Raw genomic sequence first — 6,012 nt, 5'->3', positions numbered from 1 at the left:
TTAGATCTTCAGAAAAAATGTAACACCAAATAAATATTATGTAAGGACAGTGCATAAATGGGTTATAGAAGGGCAGAATAACATCGTTAAGGGAAAGTATTTGTGACTCATTTATAAGTGAGTTTTCCTAATGTGCAGTGTGCAATTGAAATAAATGGAAACTTTAAGAAATATTCTACATAAGGCAGAGTCCAAAAATGCAGAAGGTTATGCAAGGCTAACAGTAAAAATAAGCAGATGAGTCCTCTAAAATAATATTGCAACATTTTTTGGCTTCCATTTATTGGTTGCCATAGGATTTTTACTCAGTGAGCAACTGCTAAACACAAGGCTGCCTCATACCATAACTTGGCTTTTAAGAGAAGAAAAACATTAACATTGTTTAATGAATACAGTTGTCTGGAGAAGTATTAGCAAATGCTAGTCCTACTGACTGCCTAAACCAGAGAGATTCGCAAATGCAGTGTTTATGGTGCTGTGCTTGCTTGGTTGGAACTCTTCTCTCAGACAACATGTAGATTTCTCCTTCAAATAAAAAGCTACTTGTTTTAGCAGGAAGTTCTGAGGGGAGAAAGTCTGAGAGTAAACAGGTTAAAGTGCCATGTACGCATCAGAAAGGATCATAAGGCATCTTTAATGAGTTATTTGAGCTATACCAGATGCTTCAGTAGCCAGAGAACACACCTTCTGGTGGATGCCATAAGAAAGAAATGGATATTTTTTCCTAAAACTTTTAATTTCTCTACCCAGCAGGTGGTAGTTTTTGACTAGGAGCATACCCTATGCTGAGGTGCAAGAAGAGGAAAACAAAATAGTGCCATACTAAAGGAAGTAAAGAAATGCATTTTGCTCTTTATCTCTTATCTAGTTTCCCAGTGTAACTTAATATATCAACATCTGTGGCTACCTTTTTTCTTTTTTTTTTTTTTTTCTTTTTTAAAATTTTGATGATATATGCTGTTTCTGCAGTTGGGTTTGTTTCTGGGTTTTGTCCAGTGACTGCTTGATGTAAAAGGCTTAAAGCAGCCCACGTGTGCCCATGGCTGAGTGCTTACTCATAGATTACATAAGGGTCAGGCCTCCTTCAGCCTGAAACCCTTCTGAGCCAACAATATTTGCAATCTTATTTTACTGTGACCATTTCTGAAGGGGGGAGGAGAGTATTTTTCTGCATAGTCTATGTGTGTATTTACATTTCTAAAGATACTCAAGTGTTGACATCTAGAGAACTCTCAAGCTAGTAGATGTACCCACCTAGTGCCATCTGAGATGACCACAGTCATCCTATAGCATCTCCTCCTGTCTCTTCATAAGAGGTCCTTCCATAGCTCACATCTTCAGGCCTTGTGTAGATGTCTTGGATACTTGGTGTATCTCAAAAGGAACTAGACATTTCTCTGTATGGAAACAAATGGGGGCCTTGGCAAGCAGGGAGGATTAATCCCATCTAACTTCAGACATCCATGTTTGAGCTAGTCACACTGAACTCCTTTTATAGCCAGCAGAGAGAAATATAGTTGTCAACATTTAGCTGGATAAATACCACCCCTAAATTCCACTTGTGTAAGCCGTAACTACCTGCTTGAATAGCATTAGATGGTCTGAATCTTGTCCTTGTTCTCTCTCTGCATGTAAAGCTGGCAGTGGGTTCTCCATCTCTCTGCAAGGAACTTGATTTAAGAGCTGAGAAGCAGAACAAAGAAGCAGAACAAGCTTGTACTTGTCTGTAGTCACTTCAGAAGTGTGATCAAACCCCCCTCCTGTGCTCTGATAGGGTGATCTTTTGTTGTGAAAACAACCTTGGAACAAGATTTGAAACTGCCCTAAATATCACAGTCTTCAGTCTACTTCTGCAACAAAAGGATGATTTCACCCCAAACAATGAAGCCTACTGCCTATCTAATAATCTTGTTAAAGAAGGTTTTCCCCAGATCTCTAGGGATGATATCTGTTATTGATTTTGCTGCTGGGAGCTCACAGTAAATTGATGGTGTCAATAAGTCATAATATTGAAAGATGAGCTTTGGACACATTTTCTACTCCTCTGAATAATTGGCATCCAACATATACAAGGTTAGAAATATTAGTTATAGATAGGGACAGCAATATTCAGGTTTTTAATCCCACAATACCATTAAAAAGATTATGAAAAGCCTTCTGCCCTTCAGACAAGTTTGATAATTCTGAAGCAGCTTTTTGATATAATCCATGCATTTCGCTTACTTTTACAGTGTGCCTACCATGGTGGCCTTCAAGTGAGTAACCTAGCAGCACCAAGGTAGAAAACATCACTTACATTTACGGTCATCCTAAACAAAAGCAAAGTGTATTGGCAGAGTAAAGAAAGTCAGAAAATAAAGCTGTTTAGACACAATGACCAGGGGATTTCTTTCTTCTGCAGTTTAGGAAAATAGAATGTCTGAAGGCTGTTTTCTTTCATAAAATACCACATACCTGATACTTTTTTTATCTTTGTCTCTTATTTTTAGGCAAGTCTGTCTAAGACCTAAAAACTTAATCTCTTGAAGTATTACAGAAAAAAATGACAAAGGAGAACTGTAGAAGGAGCTTGTTAAATTATGGGGGTATTTTATCAGTAGATTTCAAGGCATTTTGCAAGACCAGTTGAAAAATCCCAGTTTACTGCATGGAAAAAATAGGGCTCAGACTTCCCCTTGCTCAACTAGCAAATAAGTAGTTGTCAAAATATTTTTTCCCAGGCCGGATCAGGATGCAGAGTCACCCTGGAATGGCTCAGCTGCGTTGCTCCTATACAAGGGGTAAGGGATATTACTACCCTTAACATACAGACTGCTCTGAAAGAAAAAGATGGTCACAATAACTCTGTACCTTCTATACTGTAGGGACATAAATGCAACCTTGTCCTTGTCCTGGCTGCCTACACACAGCTAAATTTCTTCTGGCAAAATTTCATCCTGCAGTAAAATGTGGGCTATCTGAAGGTCTGATCAATCAGTGGGGATGAAATCAGACTATTCTGACTACTCCAGTTTCATCAGCTGCACTCAGTGGTAAAATGTGGAGTTCTCTGAATCATGCATTTCATGCTGCCTGCTGTTCCTTTTTTGAATTAAAAACAGCACATTGCTAACTTTCTGACAAATCTTGCTGCTGTCCTGAGGTTACATGAGATCACTGGTTATTCATGTTAGCAGCTCCTCAAACGCTGCAAAGATTTGATAGTCTACACAGTAACGAGCAAATGAATATGTCAACATTGCTCATCGGTTTGAAAAGACAATACATATATATGTATATTCTTTCTCTTCCATAAGGCCTGTGTTGAAATCATGCTATTGCTCTTCCAAGATGCATTCATTTGACTGAATTGTAGTTATTATAAATTAACTATTGCTAAAAGATGCAGATACTTACTCATCTTGAGCACGTTGATTTGATTTGCCTTGATTTGAGTTACCAAAGAGAGCAGACACATTACGTAATTTTTGAAGCATGCTAATAAAAAGTTTGTATGCAGTAAAATCTTTTTACTCTAAGGCAGGTAGAACCCTGTCAGAAATTTGGTACCCAGAAAGGTTGCAATTTTTACCCACAGATCCATCTTACTGCTGTTCTAAAGGCTGTTCGCACATATCAGGCACATTTCTTGCTAATGTGAAAACTAACACTTAATTAGCAATTATGAAGACTTAGAAATTACAAATCATTTCTAATAACCTGTAGTTATGGTGGTTACACATAGGAGGGAGTAGAATACAACAAAATACAAAGTAATAAGGAGCCCATTGGCATCCTGTAAGTATGAGCTCCCCGCTTCTATCAGGCTGATATTGAGCTTTCAGAGTTAAACTGAAACTGCATAGATGGGAGTGTGCTCCAACCCATTATATTCTAAAGATATCTAAAATGCATGCTTAAAATTTATCCTTGTATCAAGTGATTGAATTAGATCAAATTTTAACTATAAAGTGTTATGAAAGGAACAACAAGCATAAGGAACTGGTAAGTGAGAGAAGAAAAAAAAAAAGGCTGAAACAGAGTCTGATTGCATCAGCCAAGTGGTTGCTAGCTGAGATTCGTGGTCTGCATGGAGCAACGACACTTCTAGTGGAAGCACACACAAGTATCTAAAGTAGTCACTGGAAACACTGAAAATGTCCTTTTAAAGGGTTAGCTCAGAACATAAACGCGTACTTAAAGACATCTTCATATAGCACTAGTGTGGGTGTCAGAGTCCAGATGTGCCAGCTCTCAGAATCAGTATGAGGAGGAGTCAAATATTTGTCCACCTCATAGTGTGAAGAGCTTGGCTTGACCCATGAAGAACACTATTCCCAGGTATCCTTACAGATACTGACTTTAACGTATGTGACTTTTTCAAGCGTTCAATCATAACTGAAGGGGGGAAGGCACCTGTCTTCTGCTGCTCCCCTTCACATCTCAAGCACGTGCCTGGAGACAGCTGGCTGCAGCTCTCCTGCCAGTTGGTGACACCTGTGTTGGGGGGAATTGCAACTAGATGATCTTTACAGGCCCCTCCAACCCAAACAATTCTTTGTCTTGAGAAGGTCAAAGTTCAGATGTGGACTTCCCTGCAAGAAGGGGCTGCCCAGCACCTAAATCATGTAAAAGCTTTGTTTTAACACTGATGTTTGGAGATTAACAAAGGAAAAAGTCAAGCCCAGTGGCAGCTTCACAGAGTTTTACAGGAGCCTTATTGAGCAGTATGTGTTTCAGTCTTTACAAGACCTACCACAGTGCAAGAGGGCAAGTGGGAAGCAGGGACAACCACACCATTTCCTCCTGTGTATGCTGGCTTTGCAGTATGCATTTTACTAACCTAATCAGATGAAGATAAACACCTTGCAGTACAGTGTATAACTGACGTCAACTTTATTTGTGCACTTGGGATGATGTCAGCACCACCTCTGCAACTGCATTTTAATCTCTTTGAATAGAAATTAATGCAGCAGCTAACCTATTACTTTCCACAAGCTGCCACACCAAGATTATTTTATGTTTCCCCTGCAGGCAACAGAAGTTGTGCAAAGGAGGCAGGAAAGCCAGAACAATGGGATCTGCTCCTCTACTAAGGTCATTTCTCTTGAGGAATCTAAATGAAATTTAATTGAATAATAGCTAGAATAAGTGACACCTTACAGCACACAAGTCAGGCTCATTTTAGGCCCTTAAGAAATGAGTTCCAGGCTCATCTACATCAGTGCAAATAACATAGAATTATTTTTAAGGACTTATGCTGCTATCACTGAAAATATGTTTTTACTCCCAACTAAACTCACTGACCAATATACTTAAAACTTTCCAAACCAAATAGGGCTGAGACTTTCAACCTTGCATAAGGCTTCTTGGGGGAAGCAGATAGGCTAAATTGGCTTAATTCAGAAGTCAGAAACACTGAAATGAAGGCACAGGAAAAGAACACTTGGAAAGGCAAAAGTCAGTGCCAGAACTTTAGTTTCATCTTTTTTTTTTCCCCCTAGGGAAATTCTCCTCAGTTGTTTCTCGTGTTCCTATGGAATTATACCATACTACATTTATACAGGCCATTTATATCCTGCTTTCCTTACACTTTGATTTCAATTTGTCTCATCATGTTACCAATTTTCAACATTTTCTTCTACTGAAAGAATAGGAAAGTTACAACTGAAGAAAGTAGTTAGCTATACCCTCTCTTATTAAATTAGCAAGTTTTTCATAGAAACCTTAGACAAAACTTTAAGAACAAAGAACAGATCAATACTAATTCTTTTGGTATTCATTATACTATTAGTCACAGGGCTCACTCATACATTTCCAAATTTTAACATAATCATTTCAGGATGAAAAGTAATTTTTTTCCCCTTCTCAGTAATTTTTTCTTGGCATCACATTTCACACCCCTCATCTCTGTCTGGAAAGCACAGTTTAGGGTTTCAGGATCTCGTTTTTTGGTTGTTATTGTTGTTTTTATAATAAATACAGGTTTCTCAAGGTTGCTTTTTCTTTGCTAGAATGCCTTTCTAATTGATT

Source organism: Gallus gallus, chromosome 3, assembly GCF_016699485.2.
Source record: "Gallus gallus isolate bGalGal1 chromosome 3, bGalGal1.mat.broiler.GRCg7b, whole genome shotgun sequence".
Taxonomy (NCBI): domain Eukaryota; kingdom Metazoa; phylum Chordata; class Aves; order Galliformes; family Phasianidae; genus Gallus; species Gallus gallus.
Note: the sequence above shows the minus strand (reverse complement) of the source record.